Source organism: Coffea arabica, chromosome 10e (assembly GCF_036785885.1).
Source record: "Coffea arabica cultivar ET-39 chromosome 10e, Coffea Arabica ET-39 HiFi, whole genome shotgun sequence".
Taxonomy (NCBI): domain Eukaryota; kingdom Viridiplantae; phylum Streptophyta; class Magnoliopsida; order Gentianales; family Rubiaceae; genus Coffea; species Coffea arabica.
In genome coordinates this window covers 4215194-4238442 of record NC_092328.1, presented here as the reverse complement: position 1 = coordinate 4238442, position 23249 = coordinate 4215194, and the positions used below count along the sequence as shown (strand labels likewise).

The following is a 23249-nucleotide window of genomic DNA, read 5'->3' as shown; positions in this document are numbered from 1 at the left end:
TTGAAATCATGTACTCCCAACCTCAAGTATTACAGCTCCAGCAGAGCAGAGAAAAGGAAAAGGGCAATTGCTTACAAAATTTTTTTCTGGTCATATATCAAAGCGAAAACACATTTCTATCACCTACTTGGATGCATTTCGCTGCAGTGATTTCGTCCAGCGCCACCGACCAGATCACATCTCCAGAGTCACTGAGCTTTATCTTCAGTGGTGATATAATTTGAGAAAATTTACACCGGTAACTTTTTGGTTTTGATTTTTAATTCTGAAGAGGAGCCCCAACAGTGAAGTACCATAAATGCCCCCGCATAAGTGGTCAATTAGACGTTGAACCGCAATTACAAGGTGGCGCCGCCGCGGAGATCCTTAATTGGAACCGACAAATAAGTGTAGGGTTTAAATTGGCCAAAAAAATTATATAAGGACTAAATTGACAGTAAAAAAAAGTATAGGGACTAAATTGGCCATTTTCTCAACACATTTTGGTTTGTTTGGATTGTAAATTATTTGAGATATTTTTACTGTAGCACTTTTTGTGATGTAATATATGTGAGATGAAAAGATAATTGAAAGATGTATTGAAAATTGTAATAATGATGTAAGTAGATATATTTGTTTAGCGTGGCAAATGAAGGCCAAACTACGATGTCAATCGTCAAGCAATCCAAGCAGTGAGGTCATGTTGGGAATTGGGATCCGTCTTTCTAAAGGTCCGCCAACGAGAAGCAGTCAAGCTAATTTACCTGTCTTATTTTCACATGAAAAAAAGGGAAGACAAGAGCACATTAGAGGGAGGCACATTTGGATTCTAGACGAATCACTGCTAAGTAGTTAATTGTATACACTAGGATTGTAAACGAATTGAATCGCTTGCAATCTCGAGTGCGAGCTCGGTCAACATCGAATTCGAGTCGAGTTTGAACAAACTCGAACTCGAACTTGAACTCGAACTTGAGATAAAAATTACTCAATTCGTTAGCTCGTGAGTCGATTCGAACTCAACTATATATATATTTTTTAATTTTAATAGTAAAATGACATATACATTACTAATATTTTATTATTTGTTTAGAAAAATTAATATTTTATTTAATTTTTAAAAATAAAATAATTATTTTTTAAAATTTTTTTAAGCTTGAGTCGAGTTCGAACTCGAACTTGACATTTTGAACTCGTCGAATTCGACCTCGAGTTCGAATTTTGTAAAATTATATTGAGACTCAATTCGATTAGATCGAAACTCGACTCGATTCGACTCGTTTACACCTCTGAGATAGGCACATTTGGACATTAGAGGAGCCACAGTTTTTAATACTATTTAGGGATAATTTTAGAAACCTCCCATAAAATTTTTGACTATTACAAAAAACTCTCCTCTAATTTAAAAAATTACACCTACCTCCTCTATGATTAGCATTTCAGTAACAATATAGACCCAATATACTAAATTTGTTCTCAAAAATTCTAAAGTACCCCTCTGTTGCTTAGAAGGGGGAAAACACACTAATAAATTTTTTTTCACATTGCAACTATTGTAAATGACATAGTTATTACCCTGACAAACTCAATAAACCACTTCAATTTTATCCCCACGTTCTCACAATTTTGACAACCTACCATTGCTGCCCCAAAGCTTCCGATGCAAATTACCTGTGACAATTAAAGTTTGCATTCAACCTAATCTTTAGCCTCATTTTTTTGGGGTCTAAATTTAGTGTTTGAATTGACCAATGTCACTATCCAAACTTAATCTAAATGGCTACAACCTTGTTGATACTAAAATAATTTAACCTACCAAGAATACCAACAGGAACAATCAAAAGCAAAACTAGAGACCACATCCCACATCTTTAGGCAAATCAGATTGCAATTTTTATACAAATTTTTTTTTACACAATTGGCATAATAATATAACCTTTTGCAATCTAGGTTTTAATTTTTGCTATCACTTTTATTTTTTTGTTTGTACTATGTATCACCACTATCCTTTTCACCTTCATTTAGTTTGACAACAAATCTGAACCGATAGCTTGACATTTGGCAATTTCAATTTAATAATACTTACAAACAAAAGAAAAACAATAAAAGAGAGGATCTATTTTCATAATAATGAGAATTTGAGATGTATTAAATTGTTGTGTAAATAGCAGTTGCAAAAAAATAGTGAATTATAAGATGCATAAGAAAGAAGGCAGGAGAAAAAATCGGAGAGAGAGAATAATAGTTTATTTCATGTGGCAACCGATAGCTTGACATTTGGCAATTTCAATTTAATAATACTTACAAACAAAAGAAAAACAATAAAAGAGAGGATCTATTTTCATAATAATGAGAATTCGAGATGTATTAAATAGTTGTGTAAATAGCAGCTGCAAAAAAATAGTGAATTATAAGATGCATAAGAAAGAAGGCAGGAGAAAAAATCGGAGAGAGAGAATAATAGTTTATTTCATGTGGCAACAGTTGCTTTAAAATGAAACGCTAGTTGTAATTACAGGGTTTTTTTTATAGGAATTTTATATGATGGGAGGTTAGTGTAATTATTTAAACTTGAAGGGAGGTGAGTAAAATTGTTAGAAATATCTCTGTAATTATCCCTAGTATTTATTATAGAATGGCGATCCATTGTTGGAGCATCAACAGATTTGTGAGCATATACATTATTGGAGTTCGAAAACTACAGTAACTCCGCCACGTAAAGAGATGACAAAACATGTTAGGCCAAGCTGCTCAACTGGGAAGCTACACATTCTCATGCGATCCTCTCTCTTCTACTATCTGATTTTGCCGCTAGTTCTTCTGCAAATATGTTCAAACCTTGCTACGGCTGGTTCCACTGTTAGGTTTCTCCCAGGATTCGAAGGACCTCTGCCATTTGAACTCGAAACCGGGTGGGTAACTCGATATTTTTATCACAGTAAGTTAATTTCTGGAGCATTAATGCGGATTAAACTTGGGAAAGATTGAAGTAGTTTTGAGATTGTACAACCAGGTATATAGGAGTTGAAGAATCAGAGGATGTGCAGCTTTTCTACTACTTTGTCAAGTCAGAGTCCATTCCTGAAACAGACCCTCTTGTGCTCTGGTTGAGCGGAGGCAACTGCTGCACCTCATTCTCTGGGCTTGCTTATCAGATAGGTAGATTTAGTGCACGCCGATAATCAGTATGGAGTGTGAATTATGAGCATGGATTATACGTAATCCCTTTTCCTGATTTCTTCATAATTCCACCGTACCCTTTCATCATTGATTCTTGCACAAGCTTGAAATCTTGAAAGGTTCCTTTTTGCCAGTTTCAGAAACTTAGCTTCATAAATTATGTACCCTGCGATTCTATATTAGGCCCCTGTATTTGTTTCATCTTCTTTTTGGTTGTTTCACCAGACATAGATCTAGTTGGGGAGGCCCGTATATACATGTTTTAATTAATGAATACAAGCAAGACTCAGTAAAACATCCTATTCACAGGATTGAGGATTTGTTTTCAATTGATTATACGTCCAGGAAAAGGGCAAAAGAAACCATTTTTCTGACAGTAGAATTTGGTTTCATCAATATCCCACCCTTTTTCCATCAGTGTTTCAAACCCAATCCTCTCTGTATGAATGATGTATGTAGCGGAGCGGAAACATGCCATACCCCAACCAATTCCTCGTTGACCTGTGATTTTTCAGGCCCAATAAAATTTGAGGAAGTGCTGTACAATGGGACTTTGCCCAAGTTGCTGTTAAATCCCTATTCTTGGACTAAGGTAAACTTAGCATCAAGTGTCTTTCACCCCCTTTTTGGTCAAAGGATATCAATAATAGATACTGGTAGGATAGACTCCTCTAAAGTTCATCGTACAGTAGATTACTGATGCATCACTAGTTCACTACTGATAGTGTTTGATAATAATGTTTCGATTTTCTGCTGTTTAGTTGAATGCTAGACTGACCATAATGTATCGTTACTTTTCAGCTGGTAAGCATAATATTTGTCGATTTGCCGGTGGCAAGTGGTTTTTCTTATGCAAGGACTGCAAAAGCTTCTCAGTCTACAGTTTCACAAGCCTGTAACCAAGCCTACGAATTTCTTAGAAAGGTACACTCCTACCGTTATATGATCGGGTTAATCACAATTAATCCCCTTAAACCCCCTTAAAGTATATTTCATTTTTCATAATACCGCCTAACCATTTTTTTTTCTCACTTTATCCACATTGGACAAAATTATCTCTCTATTATTTTAAACTCTTATTTTCTTCTCTTTTATTTTTTTTCCTTTCCCTTTTTGTGCTCTTTTATTTTATTTGCCTCTTTCTTCTTTCTTTAATTCTTCATCTTTCTCATTAAAATCTTCATCTTATTGATTGAAATTAAAACAGAGGAATTGTAGAGATCTATCTTTTCCTCAAATGATTAAAAAATATTCAAATCACTTTCCTAAAATACAATTTTTTTAGCTTTTCAATTCTTTTAATTTTGGTTTTCTCTCTTTCCTTCCTAGTTTCTCGTTTTATTCTCAAGAAAATCCTTATACTATATAAGAATGAGTTTAAGACTAGATTTCAACCTCAGGGATGGGACTATTTTGGGAATGTGAGAGTGTTTGAAGAGTAATTGGAACACCGAGTACAAGTCATTATAGCTTTAATTTCACTATAATTACTTATATAACATTTCAGACATTTAAGGTTAGGGGCATGTTTGGTATGTTACAATGTTTGAAACCAAGTTGAGTGTCAAGTACAACTGAATAAAACTTGTATTTTGATAGAATTACATAAAAGTCCTTTTAATCATTTATTATACTAACATCCAAGCCTTCCAATTTCCTGAAACCTTTCTCATCTGTTAAGGAATTAATTGGATGTTTACATAATTGGATTTTAATTGTAATTAATTAACTTAATTATTATCTGAACAATCATTATCATATTTATGTCCCCATGTTTAGCCGATACCCTTTCTTCTTTTTCGGTTTCACCTCTTTGATTTTATTATGGCTATTAAATATTTGGTGGAATGCATAGCTTTTCCTTTAAATTGAGGTAGTTCTTTGGGTTTGTCTTCTTCAATTGTAGTTTTTTTTTTTCCGATGATTGGTTTATTCAAGAACTTCATATAGTTTGCCTTTTGATACTTCTAATTCAAAAAACTGACTAATTGTATTTTTTTTCTTAATAGATCCCAGAGATTCTGTCTCTGGTCAATGTACAATTTGAGATAACGTTGTCACTTTCTAAAATAATCAAAAAAGTAATTTTATCATCTTCTCCTCCTCAGCCAAGGTATTATCTCTTTATTTAAGTCAAATAACGGGCTCCGTTTGGATTAGCTGTTTTTGGAATTGTTTTTCAAAAACAACATTGTAGCATTTCGTTTTTGAAATACAAGTCCATTTGGATTAGTTATTTTTAGGGTTATTTTTCAAAAACTATATGAAAAACTTTTACAGTAGATGTATTTTGGATTATTTTTAGAGATATTTTTAAAACATATTTTTTAATATTTTTATAATTTATAATTTATAATTTATAATTTTTATACTTATATATATTTATGTATTTATAATACATTTATAAATATTTATAAATAAATATATTTATATAAAAATATATAAATGTATTATATTATATATAATACATAATATAAATATATTTATAAATGTATATTATTGTAAATGTATAAATTATAAATGAATATTATATAAATGTATAAATTATAAATGAATATTATTTAAATGTATAAATTATAAATGAATATTATTTAAATGTATAAATTATAAATGAATATTATTTAAATGTATAAATTATAAATTATAAATTATAAATTATAAATTATAATTTATAATTTATATATAAATATATATTTTTATACATTTATAAATATTTATAAATAAATATATTTAAATAAAAAAATATACATGCATTATAAATGTATTATATTATATATAATACATAATATAAATATATTTATAACTGTACAAGTGTGTATTATTATAAATGTATAAATTATAAATGAATATTATATAAATGTATAAATTAATATATTAAAAGTATATATTAATATTATGTATAAATGTATTAATATAATTAATATAAATGTATAAATGTATTAATATAATTAATATAAATGTATAAATGTATTAATATTATGTATAAATGTAAAATTAATATTATGTATATTAATATAAATGTATAAATGTATTATAAATATATTATATTATATATAATACATAATATAAATTTATATTATAAATATACATTAATATATATATTATGTATAAATGTACATTTATATAAATGTATAATTTATATAATATATAGTATATATTATATTATATATAATTTATATAATATATAATATTTATATAAATATATAAAAATATTTTTAAATAAAATAAAATATTTGTAATATGTATAAATAAATATATAAATATTTAATATATATAATATACATTAATATTAATTATAAATATTATAATATTATAAATATGGTGTTTATATAATATTTCAATTTGTAATATTTATTGTATATTTCATTATATAAATATTTATATAATTTATAATTTATAAATATATAATATATAATTTTCAATTTGTATAATATACATAATGAGGAATTTCTTCTGATTTTAGTTACCATTTTCTACAATTTCAAATTTAGAAAATATTATTTGTACCAATTTTTTATAATCAATATTGTTTCAATTCAGATCTTTAACAATTATGCAGATTTGAACTTATTTATGAGATTATAAAGAAATGCTCCTAGCAAAAAATACCAAATCTGAATAGTTTCTACAAAACTTTGAAAAAGATCACTTAAGTTTCTTATCTATTTATCATTTTTGGGCATTATTATCTCTATAAGAAACATGTGATTAAGTCGTATTATACCCACCAAATTATATAAATAGTTAGTCAAAAATAAAATTATTTTAGATTAGATTGGATGCAAAGTGATTGATGGATAAACTTGACTTGATAATTCAGGTTAAGTTTAAGTCGAGGGAGAAATTAGAAGCATTGCTTGAGGGATCTTTCACGAACATATATAGATTCGAGAGATGAAGGATCCAATTGATACTTTAAAATGTTTTATCATCTTGGATAAGTTTTAGAAGAGACCTTTGGATACTTTTCAATTGCACTTCAAATATTCTTACATTTTCAAACTACCCTTATCTTTGCAGTTGAAATTCAAACATAACTTTTGATCACAACGGATTCTTATATAGTATAACGATAAGGATGTCTCATTGCACATTATTTTTATTGACTCACTATGTAACTTATGATTTTTCTATTAAAATTACATGATAAAATCATCATACTTCAGTTCCTATACTACAAAATATTAAACAACAATTATTAATTATCTTGAATTACAAGCACCAAATTCCCGCGCGACCTAGTATCATAAGATGAAATTGTGACCTGATTAATAATCATCAATTGAAATTTGTGACACGTGGCACCATACAAAAAATCAAAATTAGTTTTTAATATCTTTTAAACATTCACCCAGAAATGCAATTACAAACTTAAAATAAAAATTTCCGTTGAGATGGAGTTTTCTATCAGGAAGGATGAAAGAGAGAAGAAAGAGAAAAAGAAATAAAAGAGAGGAAAAAAGGTAAATGAAAATTCAAAATAATGGAAGGGTAATTTTATCCTATAGGGGTTAAGTGAGCAAAATTAAAGGTTAGGGGGTAAAGTGAGAAATGAGATATACCTTAAGCGATTAATTGTAATTAACCCTATATGATCATTAGATATCATTTTGATGGAGCATGGAGACTACACTGGAGAGCGCAATTGATCAAAAGCTAGAAAGTTGCCACTTTTAGCTTGATGCCACTGAACCAGATCTTTGATCCCTGCCTACGTAGACCTGGACAAGACTCCAGTACTTTTGGACCAAACCGCCAGTTATAGATGTCACCTCCAATTACTACTCAGGAAAATGCCATATTGGTAGGCAAATCTTTTACTTTTAAGTGACTGTGTACATCAATTTTCTCTGTTTATATGTTGTTATGTACCGCATAAGTATCCACAAAAGAAGTTCATAACCGGTCCATTATTTTGGTGATTGAGAATACGTTACTTCTTTACCGATTTAGATCATAAAATAAAGCTTGCTGGTGACCTAAGCTTTAATAATCCATGTATTGAAGCATGTAGACTTCTCAATGACATTAACATGAAAAGACTGATGATAAATGATATTCATCTTTTGCAAAGTGCCTCTCAATTGTTGATTGCTTTACAGTGGCTGGTTGATCATCCAGAGTTCATTTCCAGTCCAGTCTATATTGGTGGAGACTCGAAAGCAGGGATTAGGGTGCCAATTGTCACTCAGCTTATATCAGATGGTAGACCTCAATTTGGTTCTTTATGTAGGCACCTCTTATTGATTATGCCTCTAATACATTCTGATGATAACAGTTATGTACTAGCCTTTTGTAAAGGCTTGAAGGTATTGCAAATGCTTTTGAAATTTTAGATACCCTAAGCGTCTTAAGTAGACATACTGCCGGCTTCACTTAGTCGATGTTTAGCAATCTAATGACCAAGCTTTGATAGAGATAGAAATAGAAAGTGCCTCCAGAATCTGCATACAGTTTATTTATCATTACAGCTTTACTCTTTTGAGTTGGACCTTAACGACTCGAAGTTGCACTGTTCAATGTCCTTGCACTTGCTCGTGTTGAAGAATTCTCTCAAAGGATTCAATGGCTCTTAAACTATTGTTGTTGTGTCTCTGCAGGAAATGAGGTCGGTATTGAGCCACATATCTATCTTAAGGTTTGTATTTAGCATAATCTTCTCTCTTTCATCTAGGGATAGCAAGATAACTAGATACCTGGACAAATTTTATCCATAATGAGGTTGACCATAAGAGATGCGCTTCGTTTACTAATCTGGCATATCAACACCATACTCGTATTTTCTTATTTATGCTTCATTGCTAACTTGTCACAACCCTCAAATGGCTTCAGGGATACATACTGGGAAATCCTGTCACCACTCCAGGTGATGGAAACTATGCAATCCAATTTACTCATGGGATGGGGCTGATTTCTGATGAGCTCTATGAGGTAGTTTATTCTTTGAGTACCTGAGGTCTTTTAGAACTTTCTTACGTACTTAGTACTAAATAATTTCCATAGTTTTCTAATGGGCCAAGATAACTGTTGTACAGTCCTTGAAGCTTTCCTGTAAAGGAGAATATCAAAATATAGATCCCAGCAATGCCCTCTGCTTGCAAAATATGCAGGCATACAATCAGGCAAGCAACCACTTTTCTGCAAGTTTTGTGCTTCTCTATTTTGAGAAATTAGTCACTATCCAAGTCCATATACTCAACTTCCCAAACCCCTCCCCCTCTCCAAGAAAAGGGGGATAACTAAAAAACTTGTCTTCAATTTCAAAATTAATGTAATCAATGTGTTTGTGCAGTTACTTAGTAACATTAACAAGGCACATATTCTGGAGCCTGACTGTCCTTATGCTTCCCCAAAGCCAAACAATTTATTCATTGGCAGGAGATCGACTATTCAAGTGTTCTGTGAGAAGACTCGAGAGCTGAAAATTCAGGAACTTGCTGCACCATTTACGTGTCGTGTAAGATACTAATATCTACATGAACTCCTGCATAAACACATTGTGATTATTTGCCGCAACTCTTGTGGTTAATACGAGTTCTCGACTTCTCGTAACAATCATGGATTTGTTTCTATGCTTGTTTTAGATGGATGGATATAGACTTGTTTATCATTGGGCTAATGACGAGAGTGTTCAAAAGGCCCTCCATGTCCGGAAGGTATGTCAACAGAAAACAAGCAGCTAAATATGCATGTTATGTTTACTTGTCTCTGTGCATGTAATTTTGTGAAATCACATGGCAGGAGAGTATTGGAGAATGGATAAGATGCAACTGTCGCTACCCGTATATAAGGAATATAGGATATAGTTTGCCATACCATGCAAACCTCAGCATTAGAGGCTACAGATCTCTCATATACAGGTTTGATGCCTATGCTTCACAAGTTCAAATATTAGCACTTAGTGCAACCATTGAGTAAACTTTCAATTCTGTTAATTGTTATTCTCTGATGAAAGTAAAAATTTGTGGTTCAGTGGTGACCATGATATGATTGTGCCACATTTTGGAACTCAAGCATGGATAAAATCTCTTAATTATTCCATAATAGATGATTGGCGCCAATGGATTCTACAAGGCCAAGTTGCCGGGTTCGTTCACAAAATGAATCTTTTACTAATTTGAGATAAAACTACAATAGAAACAACTCATATGGATTTATTTTTCTTGAAGTGCAGTTATACGAGGACCTACGCAAATAAGATGACGTTTGCAACAGTAAAGGCAAGAAATTCTCATTTTCTTTTGCTTCAATGCACAATTTAACTGTAAAAACTGAGAAAAACCTGAACCAATCATACTGAATTTTCACCAGGGAGGAGGCCATATTGCTCCTGAGTACAAGCCTGCTGAATGTCAAGCAATGTTTGAAAGGTGGATATCTCATCAGCCTCTATAAGCAAAATGTCCAGTCCTAAGTATGGCTGCAACTTGCATCCCAAACTTCGCTGTCTAAGTTATTTTTATTTTCAAGGGGCTGCTTTCTTATCAAAATAGATTGAAAAACGAACACAAATAAAATTTAGTCGAAGCTCGAGTCACCAAGAGGTGGGGTAGCGCGAGGTTGGAGTTCTAAGCTAAGCAAGCCCTGCAATTCCTTTATGGATTAAATAACAAGACGTGGATATGAAGCACGTCTTATCTATGCAAAGAATTTCCAGATTGTGCTGATGATATTCGTTGATTAATGCTCTGCTTTATTCAGCCAAATATTGCTTGTACTCGGTTACGGCTTGAAAGTTGGAACTGGGGATCATTTATATGATCAACTGCCAAGAGGGTTGTTGAGCATTTATAAGTTGCGAAAGAAGGTTGGTATAGAGCTGCTGCTTTGTCCTTTATCACTATCATTATCATTACTACTAGGGAGAAGGCCCATGCAAAGCATGGGAGTTTATACCTGTGGTGTTGTTAAATAATTTGGTAATGTTGGACAATTTGTTTTCACCTTAAGCAAGACATACTATTATGGTAGCCAAAAATGTCATGCCATGTGTGGATAAAGCATTGCATACTATTATAGTAGAAAATCAGTTGAGAAAATTATAGAAGTTTACGCAACCATAGTTAATGGATAATAGACATGGTTGTAGTTTAGATTGAGTGTTGATGCTGAATGGTTCTACTATTCAATCTCATATTATTCACATAGATAGATAGACAAAGTAGTAGTCCTGAGATATAAGTAGGTAAATAGCTGAGATAGCAGTCTCGCAATCCTTTCTATTGAAGAGTAGGTGATACAGGAATGAGAAAGGACACGATTAGATTTTTGCTTCTCTAGCTACAGTATTCCTTGGTTGGTGACTAAGCGCTTTCTGCAGAGTTTTGAATTTTTGTAATTGTGGTCGGAGCTTGGTTTTGTGGTTACTTCTGAAGATTTATGTTTCATGAGTTCAACTAAATTTAGTAAGAAAATAACATAATATATGAATATAGACTTGTCTATTCAAATAGCAATTTCAATCCAGACACACCGACTCATGCACTTAACTATTGATTAAAAAATTGCATCACCTGTAATGTAATTTTAAAATTGGATCAATCATTCACACACTTATTAATGACGCAACATAATTGTAATCAATGCAATAAAATTGTAATCACATATAAACAATAGATGACACGCAGTAAGTAGAAATACACAATTACCTTGTACCTTGAGGAACAAAATGCAATCTAACAAGAAAATTTGCCTATACTTCACCCAATTGCAATAGTTATGACAAAAGCTAATTCAGGAATTTTATTGTGCAAACAAAGCTATACAGTTCACAAAGTGAGAAACACGAGTGAAAATGAGCATACCTTTGCAAATTTGACTCTGATGGTGTGAAAGAGAAACATCTAAACCCACAATTTTATATATTAACGACTACCGTTACTGCCACTTAGTTCAGAAACTAATCTCCAAATGGTGGAGAAGATAGGGGGTCTTCGGTTACAGTTGTAATGTTGAGTTCAAATGATTGTTAATCTCCCACACTTTGATGAACTCTTCAACATGCTGCAATTACTGGTTCAAATGAGTGTGTTATGTTGAAAGAACTCAATTAATGTTTCTTGAACTTTAACGATGAAGAGCACAAAACTGCCTGCGGTTACAATTCACAGGTAGTCTTCAAATGGTCCTTTTACTTTAGCCCATTAATAATGTCTTAAACACATTCAATTCAATGGGATGGCTTTATCCTAATTCACCCTACTTCCTTTCTGTCTTACCATTGTACTCAGTAGGTTGTTAAAAGAATGAAACTATCACTAATAACACATAAGTAACATTTGCGAATGTAATCATCATCTCACAAAGGGCATTTTAGTAAACTCATACTCCAATAAGTATGGCTTGCTTGTATTCTAAGATAGATTACTTGTATGATACTTATACAATCCCCAAATTGCCCTTAAAATGTCAGATGTAAACCACCCAACAGACAAATTACAACTCTATTATATATAGATATATATATATATATATATATATAGGATATAAAAATATGAATTTTGGTATTAGAAAGTGCAAATGTAAGTACTTTTTTATCTTAATATTTGTTATCCCAAAATTACTCTTGTGTTTTTTAATTAGAATTATTGCATTTGAATGTGGTACTAATTAAAAGAAATAAAACATTCCAATTGATTACATCTTAATAGTATTGATAATTATAATTAAAAATTGCTCACTAAAAACTATTTACCTACCATTGGACTCCATCCCCAATTATTATACGTATCAAAATTTCTTAATTATAAAAAAAATCAATTTCAAAAAATAGATGCTCTCTAGAAAATGGAGCAACATACAAGGAGAAGAGAAACCTTATCCATATATATATTTATATATATATATATATATTCATACAAATATCACTAGTAAATTTTAAAATTATGCAGTTTTTACCAATATAAAGAATTTTTCGTGTTGCACCCAATGGAATTTCAATATACAAAAAATGATGATACCTTTATAACTAAAATAGCAATATTAAACTGGAAAAAAGAAATCCAAAATAGCGTCATACGAACCACTATTATCATTAATAGTAACCGATCAAAACAAGAAAAACTGAAAAAAAAAATTGAACACTCTTTATAAAACGACATATAGTAAATAGCCGATGAATTAAAAAGTTAGAATACAATTCAAATAATACTAAAAACAACATCTAAATCATTGATATCTAGAAGAAGATAAACATTTTGTTGACAATAATATAGTTATGCTTCATTTGTATTGGTTTAAGCAAACCAAATCCATCCATCAAGTCAGAAGCCATCTCCAATGATAAAATAAGAATTATAATAAGAGTAATTTTAAAATGAAGAATGATATCCAAATTATTTTCGGTGATGTGCAAAATACCCTTATTTTTCTAATGATTACATATATTTATTGTATTGCAATATTAGTGAATAATGGAAGTTGTTATGAAATGAAAATATTTAAAATTAAGTAAATTTCATTTAGAGTGACAATCATAATTAGACAGATTTAGTGCATTTTAATAATTAATAATAATGATAGTGGTTATGGATTAAAAGTTGCCAATTAAAAAATAAAACACTGTAATATACAAAAAATTAGTATTAAAGTTGTTAATTAGCCACAATTCTCATTCCAATTCCATGATCATAAAAAAAAACTAATACTAAAACCAAAAATATTGTGCTCATATGAAAAAAGTAGACTGTTTGCTTTTGTTTTGCATTTGATTGTGCTAAAAACATGAATAAAAAAAGAAAAATAGAAAAACTCCAACTATCTCTATCTATAAAATTTTAATTGTCAGGAAGTACAAGCCAAAAAAACTTTAAGTGATGGATCATTTATACTCCATTATTGACAAAAATAGAATTAACATAATACAAAGAATTCAAATTACATGTATGTTTATTTTTCTAACTTAATTATATTCATTGTTTATAAAAAATTGTGATGATTGTGGTTTATATGCAATAGAATCATGAATATACAATAATTTTGGTAAAACATAATATTATCAATATTTGATATGTTAGAGTTCAAGTCCTAAATCAAAAAGCATTTGGTTCATGATTCCAACTTCAATCCTAAGGAACATGTCAACTACGTTGAAATGTTTTCTATCTCTTTTCATTTAATAAAATTTTTAAAAGTAACTAGCTTAAAAAACTAAATAACATAAAAAATACTATATTATGATGTTGATGATCAAAATTTCATAAAAAATTTTTAGTATCCAACGAACAATATATTTTAAAATATTACAATCAAGGGCAAAGCACATGACCTAGTACTAGTATAAATAAATGGTCAGATTTTAGGACCCAAGACTTTACAGTTTTACCAAATGCCATATTATGTGATATAGATTCCTGAACTTCAAAAATTGATAGCAATTATCACAAACCATCTAATTACGATGTGTCATAGATGACAAATTCAGCCAACTTTAGCAAACCCATGCGTTTCAAAGATTAGCCACAAGAGGCTGACCAAAAAACGGAGGAGAATCTGGGTAAAAGATACTTGAATATAGAACTCTTATAAAATGAACTCATGTAAAACTATAATAAATTCTAAAGGGAGCGGAAAGTTAACCCCACAAACAGTTACAAGTGGGTAAAAGAAATACAAAGAAAAACAACCATAACAATCAATGCTCAAATGCAAGAGCACGAGGCATCCATAGAGTTGGGAGTAGGAATTCCATGTTAAGATAAGAGACGGGAAAACATGTGCACTTTAGGGATTCTTTCTTCTGGAACCTGTTTTTGCTTCTAGTTCTAGCACTTCTTTCACAGGTATGTTCAAACTTGCTATGGCTGGTTTCAGGGTACTAAGGTTGATCAAAGTTCTAAAAAAAAAAAAAAAAAAAAAAAAAAAAAAAACTGGATTCCTTGTGTGATGTTACCAGGTGTACAAGAGTGGATGAATCAGAAGATGTGCACCTAATCTGCTACCGCGTCAAGTCAGGGTCTGATCCTATGGACCTGCTTGTGCTTCGGTTAAGTGGAGGTCCTGGCTGCTCTTCATCTTCTGGGCTCGCTTATGAGATCGGTGAACTCCTTAGCCACTGCATTGCACTGTCGACAGCCCTTCCCCACCCCGTTTTTGAAAATGGCATTGGCCCTTACTATTTGATCAGTCCACCACATAGTAAGCCTGTGAAGGTGATTTTCTGTGACTTTGAAAACAGTCCTTCTCAGTTTTCCAGACTCCTGCAAGTTAAAAACCAACGTGGTAACTGGTTTAAATTGAGTGAGATTGGCGCTTAGGTACCGTTGAACAAAGTTTGGCCCATCTCCTGGAAATTCCAGAAACAGGCCCTAGTACTTCCCTTTATGATTTTGGAGCTTCACCAGAAATTTGTCACCGTAAAAGTGCAAAAGAAAAGTAAGAAGTTTTGATCCTTGATTGCATGATTTACGACTTGCTACAGTACTATTCTTCGACCATATCTCCTGGAAACTTAAAAAATAGAAAGGAAACGTTTTCTGTAGGCAAAATTTTACTTAATCTGTATTTGTCCCCGGTCTTTTTGAGTAAAGGAACAGATGGTAGACTGGAGTGGCAACATCCCACTAAATCACTGACCTCTGAATTTTTGGTGGGCCAATAAACTTCGAGCAAAGCTTTGTACTATGGGACTTTGCATAAGAATAAAACATAGTTGAAGCACGACTGCACGATCGAGTCACCAGGACATAAGGTAGCGCTGGGTTGGCGTTCCAACCTGTGCAAGCCCCGGCAGTCGCTGCATAGAAAAATGAATAAACAATAGATTTAGGCAGCCTTACTTGCATCTGCCTAAAGAACTTTCAGGATAAATGAGCAGATGATATATGCGTTGATTAATACTCTGCTCCATTCAGCCAAATATTGCTTGTATTGAAGTCTACGGCTTGAAAATAGGAACTTCGTCTCATGCAATTTACATAATCAACTGCCAAGCAGGTCGTTTAAGCACTTGTGAGTTCAAGAGAAGGTTGGATAGAGCAGCTGCTTGTTGGACCCGGTCATAAATTATGATTAAAATTCAGATATAAACAGGTTTTAATGTATGCCGTGTGATCAATACCTGAGACCTTAACATGTCCTTTAGATTGGATAGAATCTGATCAAAATATTGACTACAGACAAAGATAATTGGTTTTTAATCTATTTCTAAAAATTCTTTTTTTTTTTCCTTTCTCTAGTTATCTATTTCTTGACTTGAACAACACTTACCTGAAGTTGAAGAAACACCATATAATTATTACGTGTTATAGACACCGAATTCCTGACAGGTGCCGAACCTGTATAATAATAATTACTAAAAAGTCTTAATTACCATCACAATTAATTATAGAACAAATTCAAGTACTGGAGCAGGGACCCTAGGTGTGCAATGGGTTACTTGATTCACCATATTCCCGAAGAGTTTGTTGGATCCGATATAACAGATTTGTCTATAAAAATATTAATTTTGCGTACAATGGCAAGTAGGGCCTATTCCACAGGGAGCGGGTAGGAAATTATTTCTTTCCAAATTAGTAGAACGAAATTGGGGGGGGGAGGTTTCAATGGGAGGCAAACAAAAATGAAATAAAACAAACAAAATTCAAAACTAACTCACAAAGCACAATTTACCAAAAATAACAATTAATACAAGTTCTACCCAAAAGATCAACTGCTCAGGCACGGTCCAATTAAATGATCATCGATGCAAAGATATTTCATCCATTCATCACTAGGTTGGTTATAGCTATCAACAAGTTCTGACAATCAGTTCTTCCTTACCTTTTCGACAGTCAAGGTACGACCGTTGACTGTTTCTCTAACCAGATAACAACCCTAAGTACGATCGTAGGAATTTAATTATTCAATTGCATTAAAACTAGAAGAACCCAACCCCAATCAATAAACACGCTAAGAGGGTTTATTTAAATTAGATCCTGCGTTTCCCCAACATAAAGCCAATTATAGTGGTCGCCACTAGGTATCAACCAAACAAACAATTACGTATTCAATTTAGTTAATGTGACAGTAGGCTATTAAATTAAATCAAATACCCGACCGTTGATATTCAATTAATAAAATACCCATAAACAATTAATTCAAGAAACGTACGAATAGCAATAAATTGGAAGAAATAATGAAGATTCGATTAGATCTCACAGATATTATGGACCGCGCCCTCGCATCAACCTTTGGGTGGAGGAGAAAATTAGCCGCTCTTCATTGTATCCATCCCGCGTGATTTAATTGAAACCATTCAATTAATTGCCGAAGAATTGGGGAAGGTGAATTAATTGAAGAAACAACCTAGAAGGCCCTGACTCCACCTTCGTTTTGGAGCCGCAATTACAAAGAAAAAGGCTAATCGAAATTGTCCAGAGCAAGCGTAAAAGTCAAAAAGGAAACTAGCCGTCTGACTTATGCTAATTGCTACCGAAGCGAAGAAAGAAAAGGGGAAAAAGCGTCCGACAGATCTTGCAAAAAAATGAACTAAAAGCTAAAAGTAGTGATGAATCCTGGATCTGCTTTTCTATTCCTTTATAGCCGCTGCAGGAGAAAAGCATTAGGAGCAAGGCTTTTTGTCCTAGGGCTCTGATCTCACGTCTCTGGTCCACGTAGACCGGATTTCTTAATTGGGTCACCTGCTGTTGGTCTCGCGGATCCGATTTTTTGGTAACATCTATCTTTTCTAGCGTGGGCACGCCTTGAGATGAAGGGTCTTCTGGAAATTTGTCTCAAGGGATTACTTTTAACACCAATCATCTATAATTCATACAAATATGAAATATGAGTTAAACCTCAATACTTAGCACAGTAAGTAGCCAAAATTAGGACAAAATAACAGTGCAAAATGTGTCAAATAACCGCTTTATCAAATCCCCCCACACCTAGACAATGCTTGCCCTCAAACATTTCGGAACTCAGAAGTACAACCAAGAGAGTAGAGGTCATGAAATAGTCTATACTAACACAAGCATTTCAGATCCCTGACAATATCACCAAAATTAGAACACACCGGACAGGTTGTAACTCAAAGAAAATACATGAATACTGGGAACGCTCATATCAACATCATGGAATGCCATTACTATAGGTTTGCACATTTATCACATCTCCACCACTCAAAAGTGAACTAAATGCATAAATCAAAGGGACTTTAGTAGGGTTGTAATGGGGTTCAGGTGAAAGGCGGGATAAGAAGGTAAAAATAGGGTATAATGTGTCAAGAGAATGTCCAATATCCACTACATAACCACAATGCTTTATCGGGGCAATTTCTCAAGTAGGGCGTTTCCATTTGCTGTTTTCATTGTGCAAGTGTCGAAACTCGCTCCTCTTTTTTTTATCTTTTTTTTGGAGAGGACGTCTAGCAAGGCGTGGGCAGGCCCTGGAAGACAGAGTCTTCTGCTCACCAGCTTTTTGCCGATTTCTCCCTCTTTTTTTTTCTTGACTTTTTTTTCGATCTCAGATGTACAGAAACAGCACCATACAACATCTTTTTGACAACACTTGCGCCCATAGATTTATTTGTCTTACACAAGTAATGAATTTCAGACATCCCTTAATGACACAAGGTTGAACAAAAAAGTCTAAAAAGGTCATGGATTATCAAACACGGCTAACAAGCAAAAGTAAAGGATAAAAGCTCAAGTTGATTTACTATTAGGAAACGAGATGAAGGTATGGTTTGTAGAAAGTTAAAGAAGGTCAAATCCTAAATGCCCTTATCATTTCAAATGCATCCCGTTCAACAAAATGTGGTTTCGACAAGTGTAAAATAGCAAATTCTAGAATGCTGATACCATGTGTGATACCCACTCAATCAAACAAAAATAGAGCAAACAAGAATAATGTGCTCATGCATGGCTCAAAAGCTCCCAAAAGTTTCAAGAATGGGTTAAGTCCAGCGTATTAAACACTCAACAACACTGCAAAGGGAAAACAAAATGCATAACTAATATATTTACCCACATATCCACGCACCTTGATTGTGTCATTCATCACAGCAACATGCTCCAGTATTAACAAGCATAGAAATAAACAAAAAGCCGACTAACTACAATGTTTTCATTTTTTTCATTTTTTTTGTTTTTTTTTTGTTTTTTTGATAGAGTAACAAAGCAAAAAGAAATAATAGAAACTACTTCCCCACACCTAAAATCTACATTGTTCTCAATGTTGAAAAAATAAATGAAGTATAAGGAGAAAAGAAAAGAAACTTTCCTAATCACCGGAGAGGGAAAGTGAGACACTAAGGCGGAGGAGGTGAGACGGCTGCGTGCACAAGGTGGTGTGGTGGCGGTGATGGACGCAACACCAACAAGAAGAAGAAGACTGAAGCTAAAACAAAGTGAAAAGGGATTAGACAAGACAGGATAAAAAAAAAAGTAGAAAAGTGGGGCTAGGAAAATTTTTTTTTTTCTTTTTGACTTTCGTTTTCGGAAGGATTGGAAGGCGTGGGCACGCCTTAGAAGTTATAGTCGTTTGACTGTCAATTCCAAAACTCCATTCCTTAGGTGTGACGACCTAGCGTAGGCATGTCTAATTGCCAACTTCCTGTCACAAAATAACAACCCACTAAATGACACTAACACTTAACAAAAACTTCAAAAATATAAGAAAACTAAAACAAAAGAAACCTTGGCTTGCCTCCCAAGCAGCGCCTTTCTTTAATGTTTTTGGCTAGACATAGCACCACTTTTTAGTCTGGATGTAATTGAATTTTCCTTATAATTGGTGGCCCTCCTCCGGGATCCACATGACCATTGAGTGCAACTTTTTTCCTAAATTTTCTCTCTATTTTTATCTCATGAATTGCTTTCATCCTATAGGACTTGTTCGCAGCAACCTTGAATTTATCCCTATAAACAAACTTAGAAAATTCTTGCACAGAGAAATTAGTGGTATACATAGCAAACACAGAATGAGAGTTAACAGGATGTTTCATTATATCAAAAATATTAAAGTGGACTATTTCTCTATCAAATTCCATCGTGAGAGTACCCTTACTAACATCAATTTTAGTCTGAGCAGTACTCAAAAATGGTTTTCCTAATATAATGGGTGATGGATTTGGGGCACTTCTATCATCCATGTAAAGCACATAAAAATCAACAGGAAAAATTAATCCATCTACTTGCACTAAAACATCCTCAACTATCTCATCCGGATAAGCACATGTACGATCAGCCAATTGAATTATTATCCCCGTTTCTTTTAAAGGTCCTAAATTTAGGGAATTATAGATTGACTTAGGCATCACATTAATAGAAACTCCTAAATCTATCATGGCATTTTTGATACTAGAATGACCAATCTTACAGGGGATAGTAAACATACATAGATCTCCGCATTTGGGTGGGAGTTTCCTTTGAAGTACAATTGATACATTTTCTCCTACCATTACTCTTTCATTACCTCTTAACTTTCTTTTGTTAACGCACAAGTCTTTCAAGAATTTTGTGTACTTGGGTACCTGTTTGATCGCGTCCAATAGGGGGATGTTTACGTGAACTTTGCGAAACACATTCAGGATTTCTTTTTCCTTTTCTGCCCTATTTGTCTTTTCCAACTGCAAGGAAAAGGAACTAGATTAGATTTAATAGGGATCGAAGGAATAGATGTTTCCTTAGGCTCTTCGCGAATGCGCCCTTCCTCTTCAATCTCCTTTTCTATCTCCTCCTCACTTTTGCTTTTTGGATTTTCTACTTTAGGCCCTTCTAGTTCCTTGCCACTCCTCAGTGTCATGGCACTTACATTCCTAGGATTTACCTCGAGTTGCGATGGCAATTTTCCATAAACGTGGGACTCCAAGCGGTTGATGGCAGTTGCCAGTTGGTTTATCCGAGCATCTTGGTCCTTCATGCCCGCTTTGGTATCCTGCTGGAGCTGAGCGGTATTCGCGGTCAAGAATTTGATTTCCTGTTGAAACTGGGTAGTAGTCGTGGCCAGGTTTTTAACAATATCCTCCAGGGAGCTTCCTGAATTAGAGGATGAGGGTTGAGATTTTATTTGCCATGGTTGGTGGAATCCTGGTGGACGATTCGGGAATAGATTTTGTTGCCTGTTTCCATAACTGAGATTGGGATGGTCCCTCCAGTCCGGGTTGTACGTATTGGAGTACGGGTCATACTGTCTGCGAGACGCGGGCACGCCTTCGGCCATGTTTACCTGTTCCGCCCTGTCCTCGTGCAGAATGGAGCACGTGTCTGTGCAATGGTCCATACTCGTGCAAATTTCACATACTTTCGCTCGCGGCGTGTCTCTTATGGCTAATTGCCTAACAACAAACGTCAACTCTAACAGTTGTTCCTGTATGGATGAAGTCTCTATCTCGTTGACTTTACGGGTAGGGTTTCTCTCACGGAAGCCAAATTATTGAGAGTTCTCTGCCATGGTTTCGATAAGCTCCCACGCTTCTTTCGGTGTTTTGTTTGCCAGTGGTCCCCCACTCGCAGCGTCAATGATACTCCTATCAGTTGATTGGAGTCCTTCATAGAAATATTGGATTAACAGTTGTTCACTAATTTGATGCTGCGGGCATCTAGTGCACAACTTGTTAAACCGTTCCCAATATTTATACAAGAACTCCCCGGGATACTGTTTAATGCTGCAGATTCCTTTCTCAAACTCGCAGCCCGGAATGCAGGGAAGAATTTTTTCAAAAATTTCTTTTCAACTGTACCCATGTGATAATACTACCTGCTGGTAGGTAGTACAACCAATCTTTAGCTGCATCCTTGAGAGAGAACGGAAAGGTTCTCAGTCTAATTTGCTCTTCAGTGGCCCCAGGAGGTTTCATACTAGAGCAAACCACCTCGAACTCCTTAACGTGCTTGTGGGATTCTTCGCCAGAGAGACTATGGAAAGAAGGTAAGAGGTGAATCAGCCCCGACTTTCGAAAGCAGTATTCTCAGCCAAAGTGGGGAATGTGATGCATAAGGGCTGGTGAGTCAGCTCCGGGGCAGCCAGCTCCTTTAATGTTTGGGTGTTGGTCATGCTTACTTCGTCTTCTACTGACTCGTTTGTAATAAATAAGTGTCTTTATTTTCGTCTCTTGGTCTCTTGCCTCCGCCTACACCCTACCTTCTCAACCTCAAGATCGTATACCAATTCACATGTACGAAAAGAACGGAGCATAAACTAGCAAAAATACCAAGAAAAATAGAATAGAATAAAATAAAAGCTGAATTTGAAAAGAAACAAATAATCCACACGCCAGTTCCCCGGCAACGGTGCCAAAAATTGACAGGTGCCGAACCTGTACAATAATAATTACTAAAAAGTCCTAATTACCACCACAATTAATTATAGAACAAATTCAAGTACTGGAACAGGGACCCTAGGTGTGCAATGGGTTACTTGATTCACCCTGTTTTCGAAGAGTTTGCTGGATCCGATATACCAGATTTGTTTATAAAAATATTAATTTTGCGTACAATGGCAAGTAGGGCCTATTCCACAGGGAGCGGGTAGGAAATTATTTCTTTCCAAATTAGTAGAACGAAATTGAGGGGGGGTTTTCAATGGGAGGCAAACAAAAATGAAATAAAACAAACAAAATTCAAAACTAACTCACAAAACACAATTTACCAAAAATAACAATTAATACAAGTTCTACCCAAAAGATCAACTGCTTAGGTACGGTCCAATTAAATGATCATCGATGCAAAGATATTTCATCCATTCATCACTAGGTTGGTTATAGTTATCAACAAGCTCTGACAACCAGTTCTTCCTTGCCTTTTCGACAGTCAAGGTACGACCGTTGATTATTTCTCTAACCAGATAACAACTCTAGGTACGACCGTAGGAATTTAATTACCCAATTGCATTAAAACTAGAAGAACCCAATCCCAATCAATAAACACGCTAAGAGGGTTTATTTAAATTAGATCCTGCGTTTCCCCAACATAAAGCAATTATGGTGGTCGCCATTAGGTATCAACCAAACGAACAATTACGTATTCAATTTAGTTAATGTGACAGTAGGCTATTAAATTAAATCAAATACCCGACCGTTGATATTCAATTAATAAAATACTCATAAACAATTAATTCAGGAAACGCACGAATAGCAATAAATTGGAAGAAATAATGAAGATTCGATTAGA

At 33.7% G+C, this 23249-nt stretch overlaps 1 long non-coding RNA gene and 1 pseudogene across 1 annotated transcript; one reads left to right on the top strand and one right to left on the bottom strand.

The window, feature by feature from the left end:
- Positions 1–3601: 3601 nt before the first annotated feature.
- LOC113712603 (serine carboxypeptidase-like 18) lies at positions 3602–10649 on the top strand (annotated as a pseudogene).
- A 4136-nt stretch (positions 10650–14785) lies between these two features.
- Positions 14786–17801, bottom strand: LOC140015419 (uncharacterized). The gene is made up of 2 exons (XR_011822076.1): positions 15733–17801; positions 14786–15356 (listed from the first exon to the last, which is right to left on the bottom strand). It is a non-coding gene; the product is annotated as an uncharacterized lncRNA (long non-coding RNA).
- Between the last annotated feature and the right edge of the window lie 5448 nt (positions 17802–23249).